The sequence below is a fragment of the Pseudophryne corroboree genome, unplaced genomic scaffold (genome assembly GCF_028390025.1).
Source record: "Pseudophryne corroboree isolate aPseCor3 unplaced genomic scaffold, aPseCor3.hap2 scaffold_129, whole genome shotgun sequence".
Lineage (NCBI taxonomy): Eukaryota > Metazoa > Chordata > Amphibia > Anura > Myobatrachidae > Pseudophryne > Pseudophryne corroboree.
Window position 1 is genome coordinate 989,597 of NW_026967915.1, and position 8,401 is coordinate 997,997.

General features: G+C 34.2%; 1 non-coding gene across 1 annotated transcript; it reads right to left on the bottom strand.

Annotated features, from left to right (window-relative positions):
• Positions 1-1,647: 1,647 nt before the first annotated feature.
• Positions 1,648-1,720, bottom strand: TRNAR-CCU (transfer RNA arginine (anticodon CCU)). Its single transcript has one exon. It is a non-coding gene; the product is annotated as a tRNA-Arg (tRNA).
• Between the last annotated feature and the right edge of the window lie 6,681 nt (positions 1,721-8,401).

Below are 8,401 nucleotides of genomic sequence, written 5' to 3' on the forward strand. Positions count from 1 at the left end.
TGAAGGAAGATATGCAGTGCATTTGAACCAAAGCAGATTTGTGCTGACAACTTAAATTCACAATCATAATTGTGTTTTTTCTTTCTTTCTTTCTTTCTTTCTTTCTTTCTTTCTTTCTTTCTTTCTTTCTTTCTTTCTTTCTTTCTTTCTTTCTTTCTTTCTTTCTTTCTTTCTTCCATCCTTTGTAATATCATATTAAATATTAAGGTAGAAGATTATAATCAATGACTAATGACATAAGAAAAAGGAAAAAAACTGTAAACAAAACTGCTTCAGGTGAGGCTTGAATTCACAACCTTGACATTGCTCAACAGATACTGTCTTATAAGTAACACACGCTGTCCAATTGCACCACTGGAGCACTTTGCAGCATAAAACAGTTATGCTAGATGTGGATTTTATTCAATACAATCAGTACAGTCATAAGAATTTGAAAATAAAATCATTTTTGGTGATGAATGATGAGCAACAAAGGATCATGCATGCCAGATGGCACTTGAATAAGCTTTCCACAGTGATAGAAAAGTAAAAAAAAAACCCACACAATGTTATAATAAATGTCATTTTTAGCTTCTGTGGTAATGTTTTTGCAATCTAAACACTACAAGACAGTTGTACAGTTGAAGCAAGGATAAAATATCAACTCTAATGATGACACAGCTGCTTTAATGAGTTCTACCCCAGATAGGACTTGAACCCACAATCACTATTTTAGGAGGCCAGTGACTTATCCATTAGGCCACTGGTGCTTACTGACTTTCTTAGTCAAGACTGATAGGTTTTTAATAGTCAATTATTTATTTTTGAGAAAATGTGAAGCTGTTTACTGTGTTCTTTGCATTACCAAGTCCAGCATGAAATGTGCTGGTACTATCCAGAGCTGCCAGTATGGATTATCATGCTCTATTGCAAAAAATCAATTTGATGCAACTGCTTTACCTACAGTATGTTAATCTTTTCCATTGTTGTTTTGTTGGCTGACTGAAGGAAGATATGCAGTGCATTTGAACCAAAGCAGATGTGTGCTGACAACTTAAATTCACAATCATGTTTGTGTTTTTTCTTTCTTTCTTTCTTTCTTTCTTTCTTTCTTTCTTTCTTTCTTTCTTTCTTTCTTTCTTTCTTTCTTTCTTTCTTTCTTTCTTCCATCCTTTGTAATATCATATTAAATATTAAGGTAGAAGATTATAATCAATGACTAATGACATAAGAAAAAGGAAAAAAACTGTAAACAAAAATGCTCCAGGTGAGGCTTGAATTCACAACCTTGATATTGCTCAACAGATACTGTCTTATAAGTACCACGCTCTGACCAATTGCACCACTGGAGCACTTTGCAGCATAAAACAGTTATGCTAGATGTGGATTTTATTCAATACAATCAGTACAGTCATAAGAATTTAAAAAGAAAATCATTTTTGGTGATGAATGATGAGCAACAAAGGATCATGCATGCCAGATGGCACTTGAATAAGCTTTCCACAGTGATAGAAAAGTAACAAAAAAACCCACAACAATGTTATAATAAATGTCATTTTTAGCTTCTGTGGTCATGTTTTTGCAATCTAAACACTACAAGACTGTTGTACAGTTGAAGCAAGGATAAAATATCAACTCTAAAAACAACACAGCTGCTTTAATGAGTTCCACCCCAGATGGGACTTGAACCCACAATCCCCGGCTTAGGAGGCCAGCACCTTATCCATTAGGCTACTGGGGCTTACTGACTTTCTCATTCAAGACTGATAGGTTTTTAATAGTCAATTATTTATTTTTGAGAAAAAGTGAAGCTGTTTACTGTGTTCTTTGCATTACCAAGTCCAGCATGAAATGTGCTGGTACTATCCTGAGCTGCCAGTATGGATTATCATGCTCTATTGCAAAAAATCAATTTGATGCAACTGCTTTACCTACAGTATGTTAATCTTTTCCATTATTGTTTTGTTGGCTGACTGAAGAAAGATATGCAGTGCATTTGAACCAAAGCAGATATGTGCTGACAACTTAAATTCACAATCATGTTTGTGTTTTTTTTTTCTTTCTTTCTTTCTTTCTTTCTTTCTTTCTTTCTTTCTTTCTTTCTTTCTTTCTTTCTTTCTTTCTTTCTTTCTTCCATCCTTTGTAATATCATATTAAATATTAAGGCAGAAGATTATAATTAATGACTAATGACATAAGAAAAAGGAAAAAAACTGTAAACAAAACTGCTCCAGGTGAGGCTTGAATTCACAACCTTGATATTGCTCAACAGATACTGTCTTATAAGTACCATGCTCTGACCAATTGCACCACTGGAGCACTTTGCAGCATAAAACAGTTATGCTAGATGTGGATTTTATTCAATACAATCAGTACAGTCATAAGAATTTAAAAAGAAAATCATTTTTGGTGATGAATGATGAGCAACAAAGGATCATGCATGCCAGATGGCACTTGAATAAGCTTTCCACAGTGATAGAAAAGTAAACAAAAACCCCACAACAATGTTATAATAAATGTCATTTTTAGCTTCTGTGGTCATGTTTTTGCAATCTAAACACTACAAGACTGTTGTACAGTTGAAGCAAGGATAAAATATTAACTCTAGTGACGACACAGCTGCTTTAATGAGTTCCACCCCAGATGGGACTTGAACCCACAATCCCTGGTTTAGTAGGCCAGTGCCTTATCCAAAGGGCCACTGGGGCTTACTGACTTTCTCATTCAAAACTGATAGGTTTTTAATAGTCAATTATTTATTTTTGAGAAAAAGTGAAGCTGTTTACTGTGTTCTTTGCATTACCAAGTTCAGCATGAAATGTGCTAGTACTATCCAGAGCTGCCAGTATGGATTATCATGCTCTATTGCAAAAAATCAATTTGATGCAACTGCTTTACCTACAGTATGTTAATCTTTTCCATTGTTGTTTTGTTGGCTGACTGAAGGAAGATATGCAGTGCATTTGAACCAAAGCAGATGTGTGCTGACAACTTAAATTCACAATCATGTTTGTGTTTTTTCTGTCTTTCTTTCTTTCTTTCTTTCTTTCTTTCTTTCTTTCTTTCTTTCTTTCTTTCTTTCTTTCTTTCTTCCATCCTTTGTAATATCATATTAAATATTAAGGTAGAAGATTATAATCAATGACTAATGACATAAGAAAAAGGAAAAAAACTGTAAACAAAACTGCTCGAGGTGAGGCTTGAATTCACAACCTTTATATTGCTCAACAGATACTGTCTTATAAGTACCACGCTCTGACCAATTGCACCACTGGAGCACTTTGCAGCATAAAACAGTTATGCTAGATGTGGATTTTATTCAATACAATCAGTACAGTCATAAGAATTTAAAAAGAAAATCATTTTTGGTGATGAATGATGAGCAACAAAGGATCGTGCATGCCAGATGGCACTTGAATAAGCTTTCCACAGTGATAGAAAAGTAAAAAAAAAACCACAACAATGTTATAATAAATGTCATTTTTAGCTTCTGTGGTCATGTTTTTGCAATCTAAACACTACAAGACTGTTGTACAGTTGAAGCAAGGATAAAATATCAACTCTAGTGATGACACAGCTGCTTTAATGAGTTCCACCCCAGATAGGACTTGAACCCACAATCTCTGTTTTAGGAGGCCAGTGTCTTATCCATTAGGCCACTGGTGCTTACTGACTTTCTTCGTCAAGACTGATAGGTTTTTAATAGTCAATTATTTATTTTTGAGAAAAAATGAAGCTGTTTACTGTGTTCTTTGCATTACCAAGTCCAGCAAGAAATGTGCTGGTACTATCCAGAGCTGTCAGTATGGATTATCATGCTATATTGCAAAAAATCTATTTGATGCAACTGCTTTACCAACAGTGTGTTAATCTTTTCAATTGCTGTTTTGTTGGCTGACTGAAGGAAGATATGCAGTGCATTTGAACCAAAGCAGATGTGTGCTGACAACTTAAATTCACAATCATGTTTGTGTTTTTTCTGTCTTTCTTTCTTTCTTTCTTTCTTTCTTTCTTTCTTTCTTTCTTTCTTTCTTCCATCCTTTGTAATATCATATTAAATATTAAGGTAGAAGATTATAATCAATGACTAATGACATAAGAAAAAGGAAAAAAACTGTAAACAAAACTGCTCCAGGTGAGGCTTGAATTCACAACCTTTATATTGCTCAACAGATACTGTCTTATAAGTACCACGCTCTGACCAATTGCACCACTGGAGCACTTTGCAGCATAAAACAGTTATGCTAGATGTGGATTTTATTCAATACAATCAGTACAGTCATAAGAATTTAAAAAGAAAATCATTTTTGGTGATGAATGATGAGCAACAAAGGATCGTGCATGCCAGATGGCACTTGAATAAGCTTTCCACAGTGATAGAAAAGTAAAAAAAAAACCACAACAATGTTATAATAAATGTCATTTTTAGCTTCTGTGGTCATGTTTTTGCAATCTAAACACTACAAGACTGTTGTACAGTTGAAGCAAGGATAAAATATCAACTCTAGTGATGACACAGCTGCTTTAATGAGTTCCACCCCAGATAGGACTTGAACCCACAATCTCTGTTTTAGGAGGCCAGTGTCTTATCCATTAGGCCACTGGTGCTTACTGACTTTCTTCGTCAAGACTGATAGGTTTTTAATAGTCAATTATTTATTTTTGAGAAAAAATGAAGCTGTTTACTGTGTTCTTTGCATTACCAAGTCCAGCAAGAAATGTGCTGGTACTATCCAGAGCTGTCAGTATGGATTATCATGCTATATTGCAAAAAATCTATTTGATGCAACTGCTTTACCAACAGTGTGTTAATCTTTTCAATTGCTGTTTTGTTGGCTGACTGAAGGAAGATATGCAGTGCATTTGAACCAAAGCAGATGTGTGCTGACAACTTAAATTCACAATCATAATTGTGTTTTTTCTTTCTTTCTTTCTTTCTTTCTTTCTTTCTTTCTTTCTTTCTTTCTTTCTTTCTTTCTTTCTTTCTTTCTCTCTTTCTTTCTTTCTTTCTTTCTTTCTTCCATCCTTTGTAATATCATATTAAATATTAAGGTAGAAGATTATAATCAATGACTAATGACATAAGAAAAAGGAAAAAAACTGTAAACAAAACTGCTTCAGGTGAGACTTGAATTCACAACCTTGACATTGCTCAACAGATACTGTCTTATAAGTAACACACGCTGTCCAATTGCACCACTGGAGCACTTTGCAGCATAAAACAGTTATGCTAGATGTGGATTTTATTCAATACAATCAGTACAGTCATAAGAATTTAAAAAGAAAATCATTTTTGGTGATGAATGATGAGCAACAAAGGATCATGTATGCCAGATGGCACTTGAATAAGCTTTCCACAGTGATAGAAAAGTAAACAAAAACCCCACAACAATGTTATAATAAATGTCATTTTTAGCTTCTGTGGTCATGTTTTTGCAATCTAAACACTACAAGACTGTTGTACAGTTGAAGCAAGGATAAAATATTAACTCTAGTGACGACACAGCTGCTTTAATGAGTTCCACCCCAGATGGGACTTGAACCCACAATCCCTGGTTTAGTAGGCCAGTGCCTTATCCAAAGGGCCACTGGGGCTTACTGACTTTCTCATTCAAAACTGATAGGTTTTTAATAGTCAATTATTTATTTTTGAGAAAAAGTGAAGCTGTTTACTGTGTTCTTTGCATTACCAAGTTCAGCATGAAATGTGCTAGTACTATCCAGAGCTGCCAGTATGGATTATCATGCTCTATTGCAAAAAATCAATTTGATGCAACTGCTTTACCTACAGTATGTTAATCTTTTCCATTGTTGTTTTGTTGGCTGACTGAAGGAAGATATGCAGTGCATTTGAACCAAAGCAGATGTGTGCTGACAACTTAAATTCACAATCATGTTTGTGTTTTTTCTGTCTTTCTTTCTTTCTTTCTTTCTTTCTTTCTTTCTTTCTTTCTTTCTTTCTTTCTTTCTTTCTTTCTTTCTTTCTTTCTTCCATCCTTTGTAATATCATATTAAATATTAAGGTAGAAGATTATAATCAATGACTAATGACATAAGAAAAAGGAAAAAAACTGTAAACAAAACTGCTCCAGGTGAGGCTTGAATTCACAACCTTTATATTGCTCAACAGATACTGTCTTATAAGTACCACGCTCTGACCAATTGCACCACTGGAGCACTTTGCAGCATAAAACAGTTATGCTAGATGTGGATTTTATTCAATACAATCAGTACAGTCATAAGAATTTAAAAAGAAAATCATTTTTGGTGATGAATGATGAGCAACAAAGGATCGTGCATGCCAGATGGCACTTGAATAAGCTTTCCACAGTGATAGAAAAGTAAAAAAAAAAACCACAACAATGTTATAATAAATGTCATTTTTAGCTTCTGTGGTCATGTTTTTGCAATCTAAACACTACAAGACTGTTGTACAGTTGAAGCAAAGATAAAATATCAACTCTAGTGATGACACAGCTGCTTTAATGAGTTCCACACCAGATAGGACTTAAACCCACAATCTCTGTTTTAGGAGGCCAGTGTCTTATCCATTAGGCCACTGGTGCTTACTGACTTTCTTCGTCAAGACTGATAGGTTTTTAATAGTCAATTATTTATTTTTGAGAAAAAGTGAAGCTGTTTACTGTGTTCTTTGCATTACCAAGTCCAGCATGAAATGTGCTGGTACTATCCACAGCTGCCAGTATGGATTATCATGCTCTATTGCAAAAAATCTATTTGATGCAACTGCTTTACCAACAGTGTGTTAATCTTTTCAATTGCTGTTTTGTTGGCTGACTGAAGGAAGATATGCAGTGCATTTGAACCAAAGCAGATGTGTGCTGACAACTTAAATTCACAATCATAATTGTGTTTTTTCTTTCTTTCTTTCTTTCTTTCTTTCTTTCTTTCTTTCTTTCTTTCTTTCTTTCTTTCTTTCTTTCTTTCTCTCTTTCTTTCTTTCTTCCATCCTTTGTAATATCATATTAAATATTAAGGTAGAAGATTATAATCAATGACTAATGACATAAGAAAAAGGAAAAAAACTGTAAACAAAACTGCTTCAGGTGAGACTTGAATTCACAACCTTGACATTGCTCAACAGATACTGTCTTATAAGTAACACACGCTGTCCAATTGCACCACTGGAGCACTTTGCAGCATAAAACAGTTATGCTAGATGTGGATTTTATTCAATACAATCAGTACAGTCATAAGAATTTAAAAAGAAAATCATTTTTGGTGATGAATGATGAGCAACAAAGGATCATGCATGCCAGATGGCACTTGAATAAGCTTTCCACAGTGATAGAAAAGTAAACAAAAAACCCACAACAATGTTATAATAAATGTCATTTTTAGCTTCTGTGGTCATGTTTTTGCAATCTAAACACTACAAGACTGTTGTACAGTTGAAGCAAGGATAAAATATTAACTCTAGTGACGACACAGCTGCTTTAATGAGTTCCACCCCAGATGGGACTTGAACCCACAATCCCTGGTTTAGGAGGCCAGTGCCTTATCCAAAGGGCCATTGGGGCTTACTTACTTTCTCCTTCAAAACTGATAGGTTTTTAATAGTCAATTATTTATTTTTGAGAAAAAGTGAAGCTGTTTACTGTGTTCTTTGCATTACCAAGTCCAGCATGAAATGTGCTGGTACTATCCAGAGCTGCCAGTATGGATTATCATGCTCTATTGCAAAAAATCAATTTGATGCAACTGCTTTACCTACAGTATGTTAATCTTTTCCATTGTTGTTTTGTTGGCTGACTGAAGGAAGATATGCAGTGCATTTGAACCAAAGCAGATGTGTGCTGACAACTTAAATTCACAAACATGTTTGTGTTTTTTCTTTCTTTCTTTTTTTCTTTCTTTCTTTCTTTCTTTCTTTCTTTCTTTCTTTCTTTCTTTCTTTCTTCCTTCCTTTGTAATATCATTTTAAATATTAAGGTAGAAGATTATAATCAATGACTAATGACATAAGAAAAAGGAAAAAAACTGTAAACAAAACTGCTTCAGGTGAGACTTGAATTCACAACCTTGACATTGCTCAACAGATACTGTCTTATAAGTACCACGCGCTGTCCAATTGCACCACTGGAGCTCTTTGCAGCATAAAACAGTTATGCTAGATGTGGATTTTATTCAATACAATCAGTACAGTCATAAGAATTAAAAAAAAAAATCATTTTTGGTGATGAATGATGAGCAACAAAGGATCATGCATGCCAGATGGCACTTGAATAAGCTTTCCACAGTGATAGAAAAGTTAAAAAAAAAACACAACAATGTTATAATAAATGTAATTTTTAGCTTCTGTGGTCATGTTTTTGCAATCTAAACACTACAAGACTGTTGTACAGTTGAAGCAAGGATAAAATATCAACTCTAATGACAACACAGCAGCTTTAATTAGTTC